Here is a 24,016-nt window from a genome sequence, read left to right on the forward strand (position 1 = left end):
TTCCGTGGGATGGCACCAGAAGCGGATATCGGATCCCGGAGGAGCTGTGGCAGCTAGGAAATGGAGCACTGTCTCCAACCCCTGCGTCTAGGGCTGCATACAAGAGGGCATGGTTGGACTAAGGGGTGGGGAGGGGTGCGCACCTGGAAGGCTGCGGAGGAGAGGGGGATGATGTGGTTGATTTTATATTGGGGTGTATGGACAAAGGTTGGTCTAGGGCACCGATAGCAGGGAAATATGCGCGCATTGCTTTTTATGGGAAACAGTTGTGGGGCTTTCAGCCCAGTGGGGGTGAAATGGCAAGTAGGAAGGGTAAGGATAGCAGGAGACCAGTTTTTTCAGCTGCCCAAGGTTTTGGAGGTAGTGTGCTGTCATCATGGGAAAGGGACAGTTTGACATGTTTTATTTTATTTGGGGGCATTTTGGGTGTTGGAAATGGTAACGGTGAGGAGAGGAGAAGGAGGTGTGCTGTGGAGGGACGTCCACCATCAGAAAACAGCATAGATACAATGATTTGTGGATCAAAAACAGATGAGAAAGGAAAGGGCTTTTGGGTGCCTCTGGATAGATGTAGTAAGGATGTATCCAGTGAGGGTGGGAGCATTGTGGCAGGAATGATGTAAAGGGAGGGTTTGGTTATCAAGCATGAAAACGGGTCTGAGGTGAAGTTGTGGGGGCCACGAGGAGAGCAAGGTTTGCTTTGGGGGAGAAAGCTGAAGATTTTGGGACATTCGTTTAGGATGGGGGGCATCTGAAGGCAGTAGATGGTCTGTCAAGAAAATGTTTGGGGGTGCAGGAGATCAGCAAAATACAAGGAGATAGAGAGCTGGGAAATAGGTTTGGTTAATGAAGGAGAGAAATGGGGGCGATGCGGTTGGTTGAGAGAAGTCTCAAAATCTTTTTCAGATATGGCATGGAGGAGTGGCAAGGTGACAGATCTGTATGTGGACACTAAGATGCAGCAAAGGGACCCAGATGTGGTGTAGCTATAACACGGTTTTGGTGACATGGTCTGGGTTGGGGAGACAGATTTGCCCAACTGCTGCCTAAGATAGTGGGTATGAGGGAGCTTCATGGGGCTCGGGCAGCTCTAATTTGACATGCAGGGGAGAACGATTTGGTTAGGGATACGGGGGTGGCACTGTTAAAAAAGATGGAAGTGGGATCTGGGTTGTTTGAGGGAGATCAGGCCCAGGTGGGTGTGGTTGGTTTGGACCAAGTTGATGCCGAGAAGAGTATGGAGGGGGGCTGTGAATGAAGGTGCAAACGCTGGAGATCATTTATGAGGATTTTGAATTATTTCGGGAGGATGGGGTGCATGTGTCAATCATGTGAAACATGATACTTGTGCGATGGCTATGGAGGATTTCATAAAGAGTTAGAGGTAGATGAGAAGTGGGCTAGGGAAGGGGTGAGGCAGAAAAACATCTCAGGGTAGGGTTTTCCTGGTGTGGGGGACACAGTGGGGTACTAGCGTGGTAAAGGAGGGGGGGTGGTGCTGTGCACGAATGGGCTATGCCAGGGGTACAAAGAGGGAGGACGGGGAAGAGGTATTGGAAAGGCATGGCCTCAGGGAGAAGATGGGAGAACGTGGGAATGAAGGTGGGGGAGGAAGCAAGGGACAGGAAGCGTTTAATTTAAATTGTTTAGGCAATTGTTAAATTATTTGTTAGTCTGTAAGGCCAGGGAGCCAGGTTAGCGTGTTTTTGTGAGCGGTGTCTCGTCACATTAAACCAACCTTTTCCATTTGAAGCTGGTCTGGGAATTTGTGCAGTAAGCCCAGAGGAGGCCACAGCTTGGTTTAATGAGCAAATGCTCTGCGAGATGATCTTCCGGGATTTGAGGTTTCTCCTAGCAGTGCAATGCTGTGCAGGTCATCCTCGGAGCAAGGCATGGCAGCCACGGAAGAAGCCTGAAGGGGAACACCGCAGCACAGGAGGTCCTGAGCAGAGTTGGTGATCGGCTGCCACTAACGAAAAGCTATGCTAGATCCTTACACAAAGCCAAGGATCATTGTGAGGCTCCAGCCGCAGCTATGGCAGAACAGGAGCTTCACTCCGAGGTAAAAAGTGCAGGAAGGGAGTTCAGTGCTGAATGGCGAAGAAGAGGAGCAGAAAGAACATACAGGTGCAATTCAAGGCTCCCAATAAAATAAGGGCTGGAAGTCTGACAGCACTCACACAGAGCTCTGCATTCCAATGTGATAGGAAGGGGGGGGATGTGTTGGGAGTTGTTCCACAGTCGTACAGAGCGCTGCATTTTTCACGAGGCTATAGGGCGCCCATTAAAGGTGCGGGGGAGTTGGACCATAGGCACCTGCCCATTACAGCAGTGATGAACAGCGCATTCTTCGTCATGTCCCTCGGAGGGCGAACGTGCAGGGCAGGTGCACATCAAACACCACCTTAATTAGTTCTGAGGGGGATTTCCCTGGCAACTTTAAAATTGTCATTGATCGATTGAAGTATGTGGTTTTTAGGGCGAACGTTATTCATTTGCCAAAAGTAATTGCGAGATTGCTTCCCGTTACCCCAGTGGCGATGACTGGTCGCAATACACAGCAGAGATAAGCACTGTACCCATTGAAGGACGCTTGAAATGTTCTGACGTGGGTGCATAGAAACTTCTGAATAAAGGATGGCTCAATTAGGTCTGTGGATGTTAATACTGAAGGGCAGCTAGTGGCTGCATCATATACCGAGGTTGGAGGAAACTTGCATTCTAATGGCGACTCAACTACTTCACCCCATGGTCTAGTGCTGAGCTGCGACCGTCTCTGGGAGAACGGCACGTGCAGTTGGGTTAGCTCTTAGCAGAGGTGGTCGAATACACCAGGACATTATGAGCAGTGGACACTGTACCGTGCATCTACTGTGAACTCTATCCCGTAATAAAAAAAAAAAAATAAAAAAAAAAAAAAAAAATCAGGGAAGGCTCCCAGAACTAGCTGTTAAGACACTATACAATCTAGCGCCAGTCATCACACTCACGTGCGCGATAGGGTTGTAGCCGTCCTTGGCCATGCTGAACTTTAAATACAACCCAAGCCGCTGGCATGCATGCACACGTCTAGCATTATAACGCCGATTGTCTAGTTCTGGGTCTCGAGAGAACAGGTAAATGTCCGAGTTGATGGAATATAGATGCACCAGCTGTACTTTACAGGGGCTTCCATAATTCAATAAAGCTGGCCTGTGCCATGTGCTGCCCAATGACTTCGGTAAACTGCAGCAGGTAATGTGGGAGTAAGAATAAGGAAGTCTGAGAATTAATGACAATTGTTGTAAACTCTTTACTGGCGCAGTAAAAAGTTCTTCACACAGTCTGCCTTCAGCCACTCGATATATAAGCACTGTTTCTCAAAGAAGTGTAGAGCTAAAGACAGGAGGGGCATTCCAGCAATACCACAGTAAGGCTGGGTAGGAACATCAGCAAGGGATCCGGAAAGATTTCAACGGTACGGTTATCTGGCGTATGCTTCGTAACCTCGAAAGGGGGGGTTTCTAGTTACTAATATGGCATTTAAAGTGGCAGTGGCCTGGCTGGGTCACACTGCTCGAGATGTTCCCGATAGGGTTGCCGTTTGTCTATGGTGCGAAAGGCTAGGTAACAAAGAGTTGGCAACACGGGCGCATAATTTGGCAGTAGTTAAAGCGCTCTTAGTCATGGTTTCAGACGCGAAGTTTGTTAAATGTATAATGTGATGAACATTTACATTTCCTCAACAAAAAAACAAAGCTAGCAAGCATTAGGTGTTTGGGTTAATAAATTGCCTTAAAGCACACATTCTAGAAGAGGCATGCATTTTTATAGCCAAGTACAACCTTGTGGGGACTTCTGAAGCAAATGGGCTCAGCATTTCATCATTTTAAACGCACACGTGGACCACGATCATGCAAGTGATGGCCTTCTAGTAAAGAGCTCTACACCTAGCGTGTGCACCGCCGACGAGTTGGAGCTACTACACATTGGACAAAGGGTTCACTACTCCTTCCGGCTGACTCGCGTCAGCATTTCTTCCGTCATAAACTGAAGACCCAAATGTGGGGAATGTTAATTAGTGGCATATCCAAGCGAAGCTCGGTGAACATTAAATTTCTGGTATGCAACGCTATACAAAAGATACTATTTAAATGTTCTGCAAAAAAAAAAAAAAAAAAAAAAAAAAAAAAAAAAAAAAAAAAAAAAATTGTACTAAAGTATTTCCTAGGCCCTACAAATTTTCTGGGGAAGCAAAGTGTAGTAACGTGTTCTTTGGGACCAAGACTACATACCACCATCAAGAGACGTGTGTCGTGTAGCCAGTCTATCCTCCTCACTGCTCTGGGCAAGGTTCTTGTGAGTGGCAGGCTCTGTGACATTTCACAGGCGACCTATGCCATGCAAACGTTTTAATTAACTATATAAAAAAATCGGTTGCAATCAAATTAATACCAGCAGCAGACCATGGCACACAATCATGTAACTCGACATCATTCAGTCGGTCCCTTCACCCACTCCCTCATTTTGCCATTCTCTGGGTCCATCAAGGGCAAGTCTACCCTTTATAAAAAGGCAGGGGGAGAAATTCCAAGGAAGGGGCACCCGCCACTCAAAACAAAGTACCCTTCTGTCCCCCATCTCTTTGCCATACACACCACCCCCTCCCGCCACCCCCTCTCCCTACCACCACCCATCCTATCCCCTCGTTTCCTTCAACCCTACCCCCTCTCTTTACCCCACCATGCACTGTACACCCCTCCTCTAGCACCACACGCCCACTCTACCCCTCCTATCACCCCATCCACCCACCTTACTCACTCAGTCCCCATCCCCCCAGCCGTCCTCTCATTTGGTTACCCTCTCACATATTTCCTCTTGCTCATCATCAGCACCATCAATGGCTTCCACTATTGTTGCATTGCCCTCATTCTACTGCACACCTGCACCCCTGATCACACCCTCCGTTCAAACTTTGCACTCCCCTCTTTGCACCCGGGTTCCTACAAATGCATAGTGCAATTATTGTCTTGTTTGAGCTTAATCCAAACACAAATATCGGTTTACAGTTAAAACAGACCCCCCGCCCACCATGTTCGGCATTTTTTTTGGTAACCCAGGAGTTAGCACCAGGGGAAGTCTGGCGTTTTTTTACATTAATCACACAGATCCAAAGTGAGCAAGTCAATTACTGGGGGCATTATAATCCTAAAAGCTGTCATGTTCAATTTTCAAGGCAGCATGTGGGGAGGTGGGGGGGGGGGGAATGAGAACTGCTCTTGAGGTCTTCCCTGGGGATAGTCGGCTTAGACCTATGGAAACCTCACTGGGACGCATTTTGGCAATGGAACAAGTCACGGCGGGAACAAAGCAAACTTGTCAGGATAGTGTAGTGCCACATTCTTGGCATGCCTAGCCACCAGTATTCCATTCCAAGTCCGCAAAGGCAGCCCTGTGCACTAAGCAGCCACAATAATTGGATACCCTTTGGGGGACTCTGAAGTGCCGCAGTGTATACTGTTTCTCTCCGAGTACCATTTGCCACCATGACGGGGTAGCCAAAAAAAATTAGAAACTATGCACGTGCATTGTTACAGCATTACACTAAAATGCCCAGTGGTAAAACAGCACAGAAATAAGGTACACTCAAGAACTTTTTTATGGACGCGAGAAGCGATCACAATGAGGTAAGCCTAGCAGAACACTGCAAGAAAATACCACCCCGCGGCCTTGTTTGGATTGATTGGCTGAAGGGCATTGGGTCAGCAAAAAAAACTAAAAATAAATAATAACTTCGTTTCTGCTCCTGCCAAAGGTCAATCCTGTGAGAAAGTCAAACCAAGGCCACAGAGTGCCAAAAAAAAAAAAAAAAAAAAAAAAAAAAAAAAAAAACCCACACACCTTTACCAACATGTGGCACTCGAGCGCACACAGGGCCCGAGTGCACATGCAGGTATGTACGCTTGGCTGGAGCTGGTTCCATGCTGGCTTGAACACGGTTCTGCCAGCAGCTTTTTTGAATTCGGAATACATTTCTTCCACAGGTTCTCAATTCCAAGTAAACCCCGAAAGGAAACTGGCAGCATTAGAGGAAAAAAATAAATAAGCCATACAGTGGGAGAGAGTTCAAAACCTACAAATCTAAAGCTATGCCAGGAGCCCCAGGTCCAGGTCCAGCCAGGTGCCCAACTTTTTAAAAAAAGTTGGTGTTGAGAGTAGAGGTTATTCTCAGGGTCCCCGTCAGGGACCCAAAGGAGAGAGAGAACACTGGTTCCAGCACAGAAGACCTCAAGAACAAAGTGCTGCTCCACGCACCAGTCTCCAAGTAAGGTGTCAGTAAGACACGAGAAGAAAGAAGGTTATTCACAGAACGATAGTGTCCGGGAAGTTATGGCAACTATCATGGACTGTGGCGAGCCTCCCCTTGACAAGACTGCTAGTTACTAATTTGACTAGTACCAGTGTGCACCAGTAGATCCGGTCCCATCAGACAACTCACTTGAGGGTGGGGAGAAGGGGCTGTTGCACCTAGACAGGGAGCTCAAGCGGAATACATTAAAGCAGAGGACCTAGAAATTAAAATGCTAACCAGCTATCACGAGTCTCACCTATACCGAACATTTTCCTTTTCCCTGATAAACACTGTACAGATAGTTTGCTTGGACTCCCGATGTGGTCCTTTTGGGACAAAACAGGGATGGAATTTTTAGACCGATCTGTGGCAAAGCTACCTTGGATGTTAGGCTCTATAAGAAAATGTACATCTGTGACTTCATTCCAGTTACTTATTAAGGACCATATAGAATTCGGTCATTTGTTTTGATTAAGTATCATTTCAATATCTTTTGCCGGGAACAAGTTTTTAAAGACAATCCCATTCTTCCTTGTCCATCTGCAGAGCATTCAAGTTACACTGGGAGAGGTTACCAAGCCAGTTGCCTGCACGTCTCCTAGACGCCAGGTCTCATGAGACGCTGGATAACTTATGTTGACCAATCTGGTATCTTCATCGATCAGTGCAGGATATCTTAAAACCTCATGGAGCTCACAGTATTTCCCTCAAACACGGTTTTCAAGAAGAAACTGAATACTTGGTTGTACAACCAAACTTTCACAAAAGACTACCTTGCAACACATCACCTGCGGCACTTTGAACCTGAAGAATATAAAGCGTGTTACTTTGTATAGAGGGTGTCACAGTGAATTCTCCCTACTTCTTTGAGCAGCAATATAAACTTTAAGCACTCAAGTCATCATCTTCACAAGGATCAAATAAGATTGATCTTGCCAAAAGTCTGATGCATGGTTGCAGGTTGTACAGAGCTCTGCCGTGAAGCCATCTTGTCTGAAATATATCCGTTTTTAAGATGATCAATTGGTTTTCTGGAAACACCCCTATACGGAAAATTGGTAGAGAAAAGGGTACAAAGGACAAAATGGCTAGGTCTGGCAACGGGGAGGACAAGCGAATATCAAAGAGAAACATAGCAAACGATGAGTGGACGGGACTTTTAAAAATACAAAAGACTGATGCAGCTCTTCGTGTGGATTTAAAAAAGCCTACATGTGATCATACCGCCCCAATAGGTCTGAAGGCTGAAAATGGCCTCGTAAAGAGGTAATGTTATGATGGTGGAGTTTGAAACCCACTTTGCATGTCTCACTGGGTAGCAATTTTGAAGTCTGCCAGTAAAGCTTGGGGAGTTAGAGAGGTCTAGGTTTAGTCTGTAAATCAGGGTTCGGAATTGCAGGGGGCAGGGGTAATGGGGGTTATTTAGCTCCTGGTTATAGCACAGGAGAGCCTGGTTGGCTTGACACCAACAGCTACCGGGGCAACATTTGGCTCCCCATGACATCTTGTGCCATACAAACATACCTACCCGACAAACATACCTACCCGACAAACGCCTGGGAGGTATTTAGAAGACATTGGTAACAATGGATCATACGTCAATGACCAAAGTTACATTTTGCACCTTGTGTGGAAGGTAAGAAAGTACTGCACGCTAGGTGCTGGCCCTTCCTTCCCAGGGGCAGATCCTGCTTACTGGGCAGATCCTGCTTACTGGGCAATGCCGATAGCCAGGAGCAGCATTTAGCTGCTAAGTATCAAATCCTTATTTCGGTTCCTGTTAAACAGTCACCAAGTAACTGGCAGCTCAGTGCTTAGATTGTTGACTGTAGTTCATTGAACTGGTCGATAAACATTTACAGAATGGTTTATGCAGGGTTCCCCAATTTGGTGACCTTCAGAATACAAAGTTCCAAAAAGTCCAAACCTCTTTGAAAAGGTAAAGTCCAGAGGCGCCCGTCCATTCTTATCCGTGGAGTCTCTTGAGGAATCCCTCAGCAGTTTAGCTCTTGTCGGCCAATAAAAATGCTCAACAAAAACAAAAAATACTCGCACAAAAGAGTCGAAGACAGGCTGTACACACTATTTCAAACTGGCACTGCCCATCTTGTACAGGTCAACCGATATGATGAATGCATTTGCCCAATATGTTGGAACAGACCTACCTTGCAGAAAGCAAACAATATATCGCCCCTTGTCCAGCAACAATACGGAGGTCAGCAGAGCCATGGTCGCACAACCAGAACAAAGAAATGACACTTCCAACTAATTATCGAAAGTGGTAAAGGAGCGTTCAGCTTTAGATGCTATCCCGGGACCCATTCCATGCTTTGTGACCTTCATTGTGGGGTGCCAGAAAATTCATGAACAAAAATCGTCCAATTATCGATCATGCACATTTTTCAGCAAGACTATGGGAAAGTTCTTTATAACAATGGTTATAACTAGAATGCGTCTTACCTCATAAAAATGCAATATTAGTATAAACTTTTATTTCTGGACTAAAGGGGCAGGCGATCAGTGAAAAGCAAACTAAGGCACGACAGAAGCGGAATTCTGTTGCTGTGGTAATACTAAAACAACCGGTCACAAGCTCAAGGTTGCGCTCGGCTTAAAAGCTGACTTTGGAAGGACAAAAATGCAGTCGGAGCAACAAAGAATTGCCACTCCCAGCGAAACAACGAACGGGGGGGGGGGGGTCAGTGGAGGGAGAGGAGGGGGGTGATCCGAAATTTCACGGAGGCCCAGCCTATGGCAGGAGCCCTTCAGCCTACCCCCAGGCCACCCCAGAAGAGAAGCACTCCCTCGATAAACTATAATGCGGAGCACGGTTGGGTCGAAAAACACCCGCTCGGTCAAGCACAGCTTTCACTCTGCGGGTATGATATTTAACAAAAGCCGCCATCTTTCAAAGGGCAATGAAAGGTCAACATGGTTTGACGAGATGGATCATGTTGGCACCGTCTAGGCCTCAAACCCCGCAGCAACCCAACCCCTCACCTGCATAGTTCAAGTGACACCAGCTCATTTAGAGAGATAGCCTTCAGCCAGTAAACCTTTGGAGGTCACACCAAATGAACGTCTCCGACTGAGCACTCTGGCAGAGAATTTTTTTGACAGGAATTGGGCATTTCGCAGTTCACGCAATAACGCGCTGTTCCCTCACGGAAACAAGGAAAGTAGACCTAGCTTTATGGATTGTTTGTCTTGCGATAAAGTAGATCTGAGAAGTAGCTTGCTAGTTAGGGTTGTGTCTGTACCAGTGTTTGCATACTCTGAACACTGCATTCCTCCGCGAGTACTGTACGAAGGTCAACAACTCAAGGTTAACTGCCATGTGAAAAACAACACCAGAGATGCGTTTCAGTTCTTGTTTGTAGGCCGTTTATCTTGACACGCGATCTAATGTACACGGTCCAGGTACTTCCAATGAGCTTAGCGTCGTCTTTTTTCCGTTTGTAAACTCTCCCTGCGGGCAGTGAACTTCTCGGGAGGATAATGCACAGCAAGTGAAAGGCAGCCCCTTCGTCTCTGCATGTTTGTTTAATATGTGGCCTTTCCTCGTCACCCCCTGCAACCACTGTGGATCAACATTGCAAACTCGAATAGACATCGGTCGAAGCTCCCTGTCGACAGGAACCCAACTCACAACATGGCTTGTCGAACTGCAAACCAAGAGTCATGGGCGCCCATAGCACTGCGATGCCTAGCCATCAGGCACGTAGAACATATAACTAGACCCTCCATGTATGTGTCATGTTAAGAGCTGCCATTGGCGGAATTTTATGGGAGACGCTATATATGCCCAAATTGCTCAAACTCGCCTCCGACACGATAAGGCGGGATAGACCATAAAACCAAAATGTTTTGTGGACACCTACATCAAATGAGGCGCCAAACTCAGATTTCAGTGGCCCTTACTGTAAAAAAATCCCCGGCTAATGCACATGCTTAAGGATAATTAACTTTCTTTTACCTTATGGTCACGTACATCACCGTGGGGCAAAAAAAAAACACAAAGACACCACACACAAGCCAATAGGTGCATAGTTCCAAATAGAACTGCAGGTTTTCACTTTAGTGGTGATTTTTGGACACCCCGCACTGGCGATGCGGGTGCAAACGATTAAGCAGTGCGCTGCTTTTTCGAGGTAGAATGCGGTACCCACCGTTTTGCTACAGGTCGAGAAAAAGGGCGGGTACACGCAACCAAGTAAATCGATTGCCCTTAGACACAGATGCCCCCAGACAGTAAACATGTGAATATCCACACACGGCGGGAAACATGATCTACCTACCCGTCACAGCACCTGCGGAGTACTTTCGCTCTAAAATACTTAACATGGAGTTCTTCTCAATGCGTTCTGAAAAACAAATAAAATGCACGTTATTGCCCCTCTCACATGCAGGTTGTCCAAACGGTTTAGTGTTGTGTAGAGAACCCATTCATACCCTCCTCGACTGCACGATTTCCTACTTAGGAAACATTTCATGTTGCAAGGCCCACAGTCATCACCTTGACAAGGTCACACTAAATAAAACACCATTCCCAACTATGGAAGGTTTTCCAACAAGGTCGGTCTGGCTGCGAGCAGCCTTCATCCAGTAATAAACAAGGAAGTGTTTTTTGTTCCTGCTTTTTTTTAACATTTGAAAGCACACAATAAATAACGACGACGCGGAGAATCATGCATGCATTAAAAACGCGATGATGGTTGGAAGGCAACGCAAGAACTCCCCTTGTCCCAGTTTGCCCTATAACTTTAGACGTTTAGCAACACTCACAAAGCATTGTCACCGAAAGTTATCCAGGACGCGTTTTCAAAGTCAATTAGCGGCGTTAAACTAGAAACACGTAGAAGCAACCCAACACCAAATAAGGAAGCCAAAAGGATTTCTGGCGCCTTTCACAAACTTCAGGAATTTGGACAAACTAAATCGAATAAAAAGGTCACTTACCAAAACAGCTACTGTCGTGCGGAACTTAAGAGATAATGCCTTGCCATCTGGCCACCGGACTGTGTGTGCACAGCTAACTTAATAACTACTGCAGGGCACCAACTTCAAACGCTTAAAGCAACACCAAAACGACTACTCTTCCGCCCTACTCGCCATTTTCTTGGTGTGTTGTGCTTTGAATTCCCCACTGCCTGACAGCTGGGTGTCTTCTCTCTGACTCCACGGTAAGCCTGGCCGCCTGCCCGCACGCTTGCCTCGCTGCTTATTTGGCCCAAACACTGTTCGCCGATTTACAGTGCGTTCCCCAACAGGCTGCACACCGGCTACCAGCAAATACGCGGGACGGCGACTTCTCTACTAAACTACGGGAGGACGCGCTGACAGCCTGCCCAAGCGATCTACTCTGTGGCCCGCCAGTCCCTCTCTAAGTGCAGGAACAGAAACCATAGAGCGCAGCTCTTCTCGTGCTAGACATTTCATTCTTAAAGGGGAAGCGCTACAGCAAACTTGGCCAGTCCTCCCTCCCCCTTCCTGATGTGCTCGTCCCACCGGTCTAGCAAGCGACTGTGCTGCTGCAGCCAGGCAGCTCAGTGGCACATAGTTGTTTCTATGCTAATGGGTTCACATATGTTATCTCTTTTATTTCTTTAGCCCTTGTCACAAAAACAATATTTCAAAACAAAAATAGCAGAATGCATGCAAATGAGGTAACTTTTAATGGATTGGTGCATGTGAGCAGTGTAGGGTATTGTGGTACAAAATATGACTAAACACAATAATAATGTATTCAATTTGCACTGGGGTTTATTGTGCAAGGATAACTATATACAAAGAGCAGTTGCATCACTACTCAGGAAGCTCTGCAATAATCTTTAAAAGGGCGACTCTAATTTAAATGATTAGTCCTGTAATGGTCTTTAATTGTGGAGTGCTAGCAGGCCCTGCTGTTCTGGCTGCTCTTTTCCTGCAATTCTCGCTCTCCTTCCCCGTGGTGTGCTCCAGCTGCTGCTTGATCGAGGGGTCTCGCAAGACTCTCTCGCCACATACATCCTTTTGCTGAGCAGCATTGTCCCATTCCATCACATTGGGGGTTATTACGACCCTGGAGGTAGCCATGCCGCTATTTGTGGCATGGCTACCCTCATTCTGGGTACCGGGTCTGTGTTCCTGGAATGGGGAAATACCGGGCCATTCCGACCTTGGAGGGCCTGGTATTTGTGATATTCTTCCACGTGGACCGCCTCACGCTAAGTCATCGATCACTCAATCATTCACACAATGATTAGGCCGACACAGAGCTGGGGTGCAACACGTCTTTACTGCATCACAGTCAGACTCGAACTGCCCTTGGGCGGTAACCCCGCCCCTTAACACACGTGGGTCGCAGCCCACCAATGAACAGAAATAGACAGAGGACTCGGCCTCTAATAGTAGACAGGCGACACCACACCCTCCCGTCACTAAATTTTATGTCCTGCCCTCAGTTCATTTCTTCAATGAGGCAATGGGGTTTCTTTCTCGTTCTCGTTGGTCGACACTCTGCTCGGACCGGCGGGTCTGTCCAGGTCTCTGGTGTCATGTCTCCTTCAGAGTCTTCTCTGTCTCCTTCATAAGAAGCATCCCATTGAGTGAAATCGTCATTCTGGTTTGCGTCGCCCACGACTGGGGCTCCCGGCATCCTTCTAAAGTGAGATGAGTTTCTCGTTATGGACCTACGGTCTCCCTCCGCAGTGATGAGTGATCCCTTCCTTTTGACGATGATGAGTGGTTCCTCGCTGAACGGGGCTATGTTTTTCCGATGCTGAGGTTGGCAGACCACCACCAGGTCTCCTGGTGCTAAGTCGTTCACTTTGGCTCGTCGGGTGGTATCCGCAGTCCTTTTCATGTTCTCCTTCATGTGTTTGTCTTTCTTTCTCATTTCTGTGTCCTAGTCCTTGTCATATTTATCTTCGTCAACTGCCACATGTGGTATTCGTGTTCTAATCGCTCGCCCAAACATCACTTCCGATGGTGTCTTCCCAGTGGTGCTGTGTGGCGTGTTTCTGTAGTCACGCATGAGTTGGTATAGCAGCTTCTCGACTGGCTCTCCAGTGATGCGTGCAATTTGTGTGAGCGCTTAATGTTGCTCATAAATCTTTCTACTGTACCATTTGCTTGTGGCCACAGCGGTGTCACTTTTCGGTGCCGAAAACCCATGTATTCTGCAAATCTTTGGAAGTCTTGCCCTGTGAATGGCGGTCCATTGTCGGACTTTACTACCTTGGGTACTCCGTAGGTAGCGAACATCCAATGTAGGGCGGGTATGGTGTGATGTGCTGATGTGGACGGGACTATCTGTAGATCGGGGTATCTTGAGTATTCGTCCACTACCACCAGAATGTATTCTCCCCCTTCCATGGGCCCAAAATGACCAAAAGCTATTTCCTCCCATGTTCCTTCAGGCAGTGCGGTCATGTTCAGGGGTTCAGGGGATGTGTGTGGCTTTACAAGCACACAGGTAGGGCAGTCTTGCAGTAGTTCTTCCACTGAGGTGTCTAGTTGCGGAAACCATAATTTCTGCCTTAGCATTCCTTTGGTAGAAATGATCCCTCAGTGTCCTTCATGGGCGAGTTCTAGTACCTTCTGCCGCAGGCTGTGTGGAATTACGAGCTTGGTGCCCTTTAGTAGCAACCCTTCGTCTGATTTTGCGAGGTCCTCCTTCCCGACTAGAAAGCATGTGATGTCATGTTTCATGTCCTCATTCATTGTCTCTCGAATCTGTTTGGCATGTTTCCATCGCCCTTTTTCTAGGCATCATAGAATTACTTGTATCCCCTGGTCAGAGTTGGACTCACGAGTTATGTGATCCATGTCGAGTCCTTGTGGCGTGTTGCTGTGGATGACATATCTTATGTACTGGTCGGCTACGGAGTGTTCTGGTCCGCATGTGTCCTTTGGGTGCCTCGAGAGAAAGTCTGCCGGGTTCTGCTCTTTCTCTGGCCTGTGTGTGATGGTAAATTGATAGTCTGGTAGTCGAAGTGCCCATCGAGCTATCCTGGGCAGCTTTTTTGCCTGAGGGTTGCCATATATGAAGATGAGGGCCTGGTGGTCCGTTACAACTACGAAAGGCTTTCCATACAGGAACAAGTGAAAATGTTCACAGGCCCAGATCACGGCCAAACCTTCCTTCTCTGCCTGAGAGTAGGCTTGCTCGGTTTTGGAGAGGCTTCGACTGGCATAGGATATTATGTGCTTTCCGCTTTCCTCTCTGTCGTCCAGTTGTGTTAGAATGGCGCCTAGGCCAACTGGACTGGCGTCAACGATGAGTTCTGTGGTCTTCTTGGGGTCGAAGTATGCCACATTTTGGGCGTCGGAGATACGGTCCTTGATGATTTGAAATGCCTCTTGGCATTGAGGTGACCAGACGAATTCTGTGTTGAGCTTGGTGAGTGCTCGTAGAGGTTCGCTGATGGAGGCGAAATCTCTTATATATCTGGTGCAGTAACTTGCAAGTCCCAAGAATGACCTGAGGTCCGAGGTGGTGGTGGGCGGCTTGGCTTCTCAGAGCGCACTGACTTTCTCTGGGTCTGGTGTCATGCCCTTCTCCGAAAATATGTGTCCAAAGAAACGGAGTGTTTTCTTGCGAAATTCACATTTCTCCTTGTTTAATGTGAGCCGTGCGTCTTCTAAGGCCATGCACACTCTCATTAGCGTGTCATCGTGTTGCTCTTGATTTTGGCCGAAGACCAGGATGTCGTCACTGTAGTTCAAACAGTTTGGCACGTGCTTGATGACATTGTGAATCTCTGCTTGAAACATTTCAGCCGCGGATGACACTCCAAAACTTAGTCGCTTGTAACGGAAAAGTCCCAGGTGGGTAGCGAACGTTGTTATATAGCGAGAACTCTTGCAGAGTTCCAGCTGGTGATACCCTTTGTTTAGGTCCAGTTTTGAGAACACGGTCGCCCCATTCAAGAGATGCACCATGTCTGTTATTCGAGGGGCTTGGTGGCGTTCCCTTAGAATGGCCTCATTTGGTCTCCTCATATCTACACATATTCTGATGTCTTGGGAGTCTCTTTTTGGCACCGGCACGATGGGAGAGACCCATGGGGTGGGGCCGTCTGCTGGCTCAATGATGTCTGCCTCCAGCAATTTGGTCAGTTCGTTTTCAATTTTTTTTTTAATGTTGATGGGGATTCCCCGGTAATGTTGGGCTACGGGTGGGACACTGGTGTCGATGTGGAGCTCGATCTGTCTGTCCTTTAATTTGCCAAGGCCTTTGAATAGTGATGGAAAGACTTGGTCTATGCTTGCTGTAGGGTCTAGATATTTGTGTACCATGAGGCGATATAATATGTGGATGAGTCCCATCTCTATTGCTGCTTGATAGCTCAGTATGCATCCGCTCTCAGTGGCCGCTTCCAGCACGTGCATGGGTATATCTTTCTTATGTTCTTTATATCGACACGATGCTATGAAGAATCCTTTGCATGCCAAAGGGGTCTTTGAGCCATATGGATAAATAAGTGTTCGAGCTGGTTGCAGGCGAGGGGCGTTTGGTATGCTTTCATAGACTTTCTCACTGATTACATTCACGGTCGCCCCTGTGTCAATTAGAAATTCAGCCGCCGTCTGGTTCACTTGTATTCTGAGTATCGGGCTATGTTCTTTTGCCGTACTATTTCCTAGTGCGTATAGATATCCCTTTTTCCGCAGCGTTTCCGGTTGTCTTTCTGGTCGATGGGCCCTCTCATCTGATGATGCGCTTGACACACTGTCAGACTGTGACTGCTCAATGAGGCACCGTACATATCTTCGGGGTCTTCTCCTGGGTTTTGAGGGTAGGGTCTTGCTCTACCTCCTGTCTCTTCTGTCTTGCCTTCTTTCTGGTTGTTCGTCGTGGTGTTTGTGGCGCCCTTGTTCATGGGGTTGGTATGCTCCCCGGTGGTAGTGGGGTGTCAGCTGGTTTTGTTCCGGTTCTGTTATGGGTTTGTTGCTTCTTCCCGCCCCTCTCATTTTGCTGCAGAATATAAAACACACGGCCTTGTATTGGTTTTCCCCGCCGCATGCGGAGCAGGTCTGACCCGTTGCAGGGCACGTTCCTTCGTGGGGGTATTCATGTCCACACCGGTAACAGAAAGGGTCACTGTTTCTTGCCGTCCCCTCTAGCTTGTTGAGGCTTTCGTGTTTTCCGTGGGTGATCTTTATGTCGTCCAGCCCTTCGACTTGTGCGGCGAGAGCAGCATCAGATTGCGCCAGGCGTAGGATTTCTTCTAGGCTGCGCGGCTGTTGCAGCAGTCGTTTGCGGAAGTCAGCGCTTTCGCACCCCACTATTATTTGTGACCTGAGGGCCTCCTCGTTGGAGTAGTTGTTGAAATCACAGTGTTTCATTTTTGCTTGAAGTCTCATGACGAATGCATCTATGGTTTCGCCTTTGTTCTGTTTGGTAGTGTGGAATATGTGTCGTTCATAGTCCACATTTGTGTGCGGTGTGAAGTATTCCGTGAGCGTTGTCTTCAGCTTAGTGTATGTGTCTATGTTTCCTTCCGGTATTTCTTCAAGGATGTCTCACACGTTATGTCCCACGGCATGGTTTAACAGGTTGAGCTTCTGTTCATCCTCTAATGTACCAGCCGCTTTTAAACACACTTCGAAGTCCCTCAGCCACCTCTTCCACCTTGATCCTAGGGTGCCGGTGTCAGTGAGGTCGAAATTTGCTGGCAGCTGTGTTAGTAGGCTGTCTGTCATTTTCCGGTGTCCTGTTCTGGCTGGAGTCACAGGAACTGTTAATGATTCTCCTTCTGAGCCGCTCATGAAGTGACGTTGCACTTGAGTTTTCCTATGAATGTGCTGGATAGAAGTTTCTTTGATCTAGTGCGGTGGGGCCTTTGCGCACCAACCGGGGGGGGGGTGCTGTGCCGCGTGTTGGCGGGCTTGTGAGGCCTAGTGTCTTGCTGGAGGCCCTGAGCTGCAGCCGTGGTGTTATTGCGTGTGCTGTTGGGCCTTGTGGAGGTGAAGAGAAGAAAAGAGAAAAGGGAGCGCTTGTCCTTACCCCTTGATGTGCTCTCGTTGGAGCGGGAGGTTCGCGCCTCCACCGCTCGTCTTTGCTCATTGCCGTCGGCATCCTTTACCGCCCGGAATGCGTGAGCAGGGAGTTACTGCTCTACCTGCCAGTGTTTCAGCGTGCGCAGCTTGCCTCGCTGTCGTTGCCGTTGGCGGGAGAAATCCGTTCTCCACCGCCCGGATGATCCGCCACGCGGGGAGCCGTCGCAGCTGCTCCATCCGCAGGAAGTGTGTGCGCCAGAGCTCGGGAGATTCTCGCACAGGGGGGGCTTGTCCCGACGGTGGGGAGTCTTCGGGCTCCAACCCACTGTATCGGACTTCCCCGACAGGTGGGGTCCTGCGCTTCTAGTGGTGTCAGGCAGTACACCACGAGCGCGGTGGACCTGATGATGGCAGGCACGGTGGGACCTCGTGTCCGCCTCGTCGCCAATGTGATATTCTTCCACATGGACCACCTCACGCTAAGTCATCGATCACTCAATCATTCACACAATGATTAGGCCGACACGGAGATGGGGTGCAACACGTCTTTACTGCATCACAGTCAGACTCGAACTGCCCTTGGGCGGTAACCCAGCACCTTAACACACGTGGGTCGCAGCCCACCAATGAACAGAAATAGACAGAGGACTCGGCCTCTAATAGAAGACAAGAGTGGCGACACCACAGTATTTCCCCATGCAAGGAACCCAGACCCTGTACATCCCCATTCCCATTCGAGCCCCCATAGGGCTCAATGGGAATGGGGAGGATGCAAACAACGGGCCCGTTAATGACTGGCCCATTGTTTGCATCCTGGTCTGCTCGCAGGACCCGCTAAAGACTCCTGGTAAAACCAGGCGTCTTTAGCGGGTACTGCGAGGAGACCTCGTAATGAGGCGGTAGGGGATTAACGGGGCCGGCAGCTCTACCGGCCCCGTTAACCCCCTACCGCCAGGGTCGTAATGACCCCTATAGTCTTCATACTTGTCTGGTCTGTGCTTCTCTCGGTAAGCCCACTGGTTAAGGGCACTGTCTATCGGTGTCAGCTGCCCCCAACCCTGAGGAGTGCTCCGTGAGTTAGTCCCGCCACCCTGCTGGAACGGAAGCAAGCAAGCAGCAACAAAACCTGAGGAGACCAACCCTTGCAGCATAACCCTGCTGGTTAAGGGCACTGTCTATTGCTGTCATCTGCCCTAGCCCTGAGGAGTGCTCAGTGAGTTGGCCACAACCCCCCTGCTGGAACGGAAGGAAGCAAGCAGCAACAAAAGCCGAGGAGATCGGCCTTTGCGGCGTAAGCCCGCTGGTTAAGGGCACTGTCTATCGCTGTCTGGAGGCTGTCGGGAGTGTGGGAGCATGGATTAACTAATACCACATCGATACACTGCTTAAGCCATCAAGGACACTGCAGTAAGTGGGCCTGTTACTATTCCATTTATTGCAGTGGTGATCCAGCCCTCATGTCAGAGGCTGCTGTATTTATTGTGGATCAATCCTTCAGAGGCTGCTGTATTTATTGTGGATCAATCCTAATTCATAGCTCATTCTAACTCATCGTATTCCATATTCTTGATTTTATAATCAGCACTTGGGAGGGAGGCCGTGAAGACCGGAAACCGGAGCGTGGCAATAGAGCAACAGAGCTTGAGGGGTTGTTGACACCTCCTGGTCTCTGAACATAGTCTGACTTATCATATAGTCAAATAATGGTAGTCAAATAATGGTTAAAGGAAAAGCAGAGGATGCTAATCCTCCCGGGGCCAGTCAGCGTAAAATCTCAAGGCTCTTTAAGCCAATCATAGATGTTAACATTTTGATAATGCATCGGGGAGTGCACCATGAGTGCTGTCTGCTGACCTGCTGAACTCCCTGCTTGTCGCTCCATTTTGCCATACTACTGATCGCCTCATCTCATTCATCATTCGGAATTATGTCAAATTGCGTTGATACAACTGTAACCTAGTCACTGTATCAATTCTATCAGCCCAGTCTTGGAGAATACCTTCTAGTCCAACAACCAGCCAGCTCCAAACTCGCCTCCACCCGTCTCACCCTGTGGCAGCAGAAAGCCAATATTGCCGCTAGACAGTGGTCCTGTTCTCTACCATGTGTTACTAGCTGCTGTTCTGATTGCACCACTATAAGAGCGGAACTTTGACTTGTCAAATGGTGTTGATACAACTGTAATCTAGTCGCTGTATCAATTTTATCAGTCGAGTCTTGGAGAAGCTGTGCCAGTACAACACCCAGCCAGCTCCAAGCTCTCCTCCACCCGTTTCGCTCTGTGGCAGCAGAAAGTCAATACTGCCTCGAGATAGCGGCCTGTTCCCTACCTTGTGTTATTAGCTGCTGTTCAAATTGCATCCCCTGCCCCCAATTTGGGAACTTCATCAAAGTTCTACCCCACCTCTGCTTTATTAGCGCCTCCCTGTCCCCTTGTATCATCGCTTACTTAGCTATTAGAACATGTGTTGCCGCTTTAATCTCACCCACAACCGTTTCTAATATAGCAACATGGCAACATACAGTCTTACTTCCGAGATGCCCATACAGGCTGCATCACTTATGGGAAAGCCAGCAAAACCCCAGCATATACTTCCCGCCCCCTCACTCCCTCCCCAAATAGCACATCTCCAACATCAGAAACGCATACAACTTGGAACTACGGACATTAGGCAATTGTGGGGTGCATTTAAAGGACCCAAATAGAAATCCCTTTCACCTGGAAAGCCGCATTTAAACACTGCCACCAAAAACGGCCTGCTTTGCTTTTATTTCACATGAGTGGCAAGAATTTGAACACTGCAAGCAAAAAACAGCCCGCTTTGCTTTCCCCTGTCACATGAGTGGCAAGCTTTTGAACTTTTTTAGCAAAACGGCCCTGCTTTGCTTTTATTTTACCTGAATGACAATAAGTTATACACTGCATCCAAAAACGGCCTTGATTTACATTTTATTCACATGAGGGGCAAGAATTTCAAAACTAGAATCAGAAACGGCTTTTGCTTTCCCTTTCAATTGAACAGCATCCCTTTTAACAATGCAAACGAAAAACGGCTTGGCTTTTCTTTTGTTCAAGTCTAATTGTAGAACCATGTGGAAGGGGGCCTACCCCTCATTATCAATGGAGCAACAGCAAATGCAAACTTGCTCAAAAAGGAGAAATCAAAGAATCCTGTGAGCTGCAAGACAGGAGTTTAAACATTTGAAGCAAAAAGCCTGCCCATGTGTGAAAAGAAAAACGGCTTTAAAAAGCCACAGTAGGAAGATAGCACTGCTCACGCAGAAAAAGTCAGGGAAATATAATGGGGGTTGGGAGAGTTGGCCCAGGCAAATGTAAGTTATGTTCCAACCCACAAGACTCCAGTCACCTTTGAAGAGACACTTACTACAAGAAAAACCAGTTCAGGCTGAGGCAGGAAACTTCACAATTAAAAGCCCCGCTTCCAGCTGGAAATCGCACCTACCAGTGAACCATCCCGCAATAAAATGTGATGCTGCTGAGGGTGTCATAATTCCCTGCTCTGCCAGACATGAAGGCAGAAGCTCAGAGATTTCAAAGAAGGCAAAGTGTGGCTAAAGCTTGACCAGGAGGTGCGAGCCCTTCCTGCACCCACCTCAAAGAACAAACTACAAAGTTCAAAGCGACTAATAAAATCTTTGGTCACCGGTTGAGCCCAGAGGAGGACAAATGGCTATGGGGGATGAAGCGGCCCTCCCACAGGGAGGACCGACACTCCCAATTGACATTAAAAGAATGATTTCCTTTTAGGCATTTTTCGCAGCACTCGGAATGAGAATTAATTTCATTTTATGCTATTTTTTCATGCAATTTCCAGGCGGTTGTATAAGTATTCATTGCATTTTCCTAGGACTTTGGGGACTGAAATGGCCAGTTAAGACTAGTTTCTGGCTGATCTAAAAATGGGACAAATGAGAATTAATAAATATCTTATTGATGCACACCGGCCTGTTTCCTAGTCCATTGTGACACAGGGTGTTTGTGCAGGTTGGGTGCGAGGCGGGTTGGGGGCCTACTCAAAAGGAATCCCTTGTATATTCAAAATAAACAGCATTTTATAGTGCACCACATCCATTGTGGGGGAAGGAGTTCCCTAGCTGGCGTGTGCCGTGCTATAAACCGTGACACAATTTTGCCTGTCCAACAAGAATAATGCTGAGTCGCATCTAAAATTGCATGAACAAAGCTCTGCATTAATCCCAAATAACTCCAAATCACATCTTGGGCAAATTAATGTGCCCTCAACATCATTGCTACCATCCGACGAACTTTCAGACACCACGCTACAAAACTGTTTAGCCCCTACCCTTTCAGAACAAGAGGGAGAGGTCTATTCCACCCCCACCACCCTCCCTTTCCCCAAGAACCTAAAGGGTGCAGAAGCCACAATTCACACTTTAGACTCCACTGTCATGCCATACTTATATTCTCAAGCCATTCAAAACATGAAAACACGAGAACTGCAAGGAATGCAGCCTAATTCCCATGAGCCGCATCGCCATGGCACCTTCTCTGGTACTTCAGAACATCATGTAGCAGCCGTGGGAACATACCCTCACAGCCATATCTACTCCCCAGAAAACTTGGCACAAGACCCAATGCTAAAATCAGTTAGATTATCAAATTCACTCATGTTGTATACTATTCAAGATGCTCCAGAGATCCTTAATATATCAGACTCAGTAGCCTCATCCACTGACTCCTTTGCTAAACCAACCCTGAGCCCTTCCCTTGGATTTCCACACCCTACATTGTTAGCCCTAGACACCACTCTATCAGCTCTTAATGCAAGTGTAATGTCACTAGCGAAACTCTATGAAGCTCTTGATTACAAAGTTAATGACCATAATGCTCGTGTACATACATTACTGCTAAAAATGTATTGGATTGCCGGTGAACTAATCCGCCTTTTGAACATAATGGAATCAGTCAAACCTGTAGCACATCGGCCACCAATCTCCCCATATCATATCACTTTGGTTCATTCTTCCACTCAGCTGGAGAGCAGCGTTTTTCCATTGACTACTTCTGTGGAATCTATGGCCTCCCCTATTTCACCTCCCATCTGGTTAGATTTGGCATCTAATATGCCATATCATATCATATCATACAGTCCACAGAAGGCTCTGAAGATCCTGCTTTACGGCCGGTTATTTCCAAGCAGGCATTACAAGATAACCTATCTAATCCTACTGATAATGCTTTGAATTGTAATTCTACTGATAATGCTTTAAAGTATTTGCCTGTACATTTTATTAATAGAGATGATGAAGTCAATGATGAAGATCTCATTAATATGTCTGTGTATCCAAATTTCACTCCTCCACAAACTGAGATTATCCACCAGAGTTTACACTATCCAAACTGTCAAGTATCTAAAAACGGACACCCTTTCTGCGTCACACTATAGGTGGATTATACAAGTTTTAAAACTATAGAACAGAAGAGAGCCCAGCTATCCAACTTAAAGTCAATGGACGAAGAGGCGTATGAATCACATTCACAAAAACACCATCCACTTGAATTACATTTGCAAAAAGATGACCCACCTGAGTCCATCTTAATACAGTAAAAGTCCCCCCATGTAACATCAGATAATATTATTTCTAACCCCAACCGAACACCACCCTTGGAATCAGACAAGCCTGTCTTGACAATGGTGGATAGATTCCGATCAGACCTATACCCCAACAGAACAACACTCCTTACAGTCTTCCAATCCATCCTAAATCTTGAAGGAATCTGCTCTGAGTATATTAAATCAATTAGCTTCATTGATTCCTCCAGCATGGACACCATAGCTCTCACCATTCCATCAAAAATAGTGAAAAACCTATTGTGGCGAATGAAAAACAAAATTCAAACATGCAGCTTCTTAATGCAAATACAGCACTACCCACCACCTAGTCAAATTGAGTTGTTTGAGAATCCCCCCACAACCACTCCACCCGCAAGGTGCAAATGCACCTGCAGAGGAACTCAATTCACAGACAAGAAATAATTAAGTCAAAGGTATCTTCCTCCCAAAACCTTAAATGGGCATGGCTCTCTAAGGCTGCACAAAATAACTCTCGCCCCGAGAACCGATAGGTACATTTAGAACAGAAGCTTCATTCATGAACCCTGGTAGCATGGAATACTAGAGGGTTTGCACATCACATTGCCAAAGCCAAAGCTATAACTTAGAATGTGCCCTCAATAATATAATCCTGCCCCAAGAGGCTTGGATCACTGGCCAACCAGTTTGGCCAAGTTTCCAAATCTCTTACGCCCCTGCAAAGAAAGCTCCCAAAGGACGCCCTACAGCTGGACTGCTTGTTGTAGTCAAAATCCAATCTGTTATCCAACTAGAGTCCTCGGCAACGCCTTGCAGTGGGATACAATTAATGAAGCTTTCAACAGTAAACCCGCACCACCCTCTATATCCATGCTCTGCACTACTCAACTTGTACTGGAACCTCATAGCAATTAACAAGGATGTCTTTCTAATGCACATAGAAGCTATGTTGGAACTTATTCTCATCAAACCCCTGATTCAAACAACTCTTATAATAGGAGATTTGAACACTAACTGCATAATGACAAATGTGAACAACTGTCCCACCTGCGCTGATAAGTGCATTACCCTCATGTCAATACGTAATTTCACTAGGCTCAATGGCAATATTTTAGGAGATATT

General features: G+C 47.3%; 1 long non-coding RNA gene across 2 annotated transcripts in view; it reads right to left on the reverse strand.

Annotated features, from left to right (window-relative positions):
* LOC138453408 (uncharacterized) overlaps positions 1–11,805 on the reverse strand; it is a 155,788-nt gene extending 143,983 nt beyond the window's left edge. For both annotated transcript variants that reach the window (XR_011260418.1, XR_011260419.1), the window contains exons 1-2: positions 11,291–11,805; positions 10,630–10,695 (exon numbers count right to left, since the gene is read on the reverse strand). This is a non-coding gene — a long non-coding RNA (uncharacterized lncRNA). The remainder of the gene's footprint in view (positions 1–10,629; positions 10,696–11,290) is intronic.
* Between the last annotated feature and the right edge of the window lie 12,211 nt (positions 11,806–24,016).

The sequence above is a fragment of the Ambystoma mexicanum genome, chromosome 4p (genome assembly GCF_040938575.1).
Source record: "Ambystoma mexicanum isolate Mex_15411 chromosome 4p, UKY_AmexF1_1, whole genome shotgun sequence".
Classification (NCBI taxonomy): Eukaryota; Metazoa; Chordata; class Amphibia; order Caudata; family Ambystomatidae; genus Ambystoma; species Ambystoma mexicanum.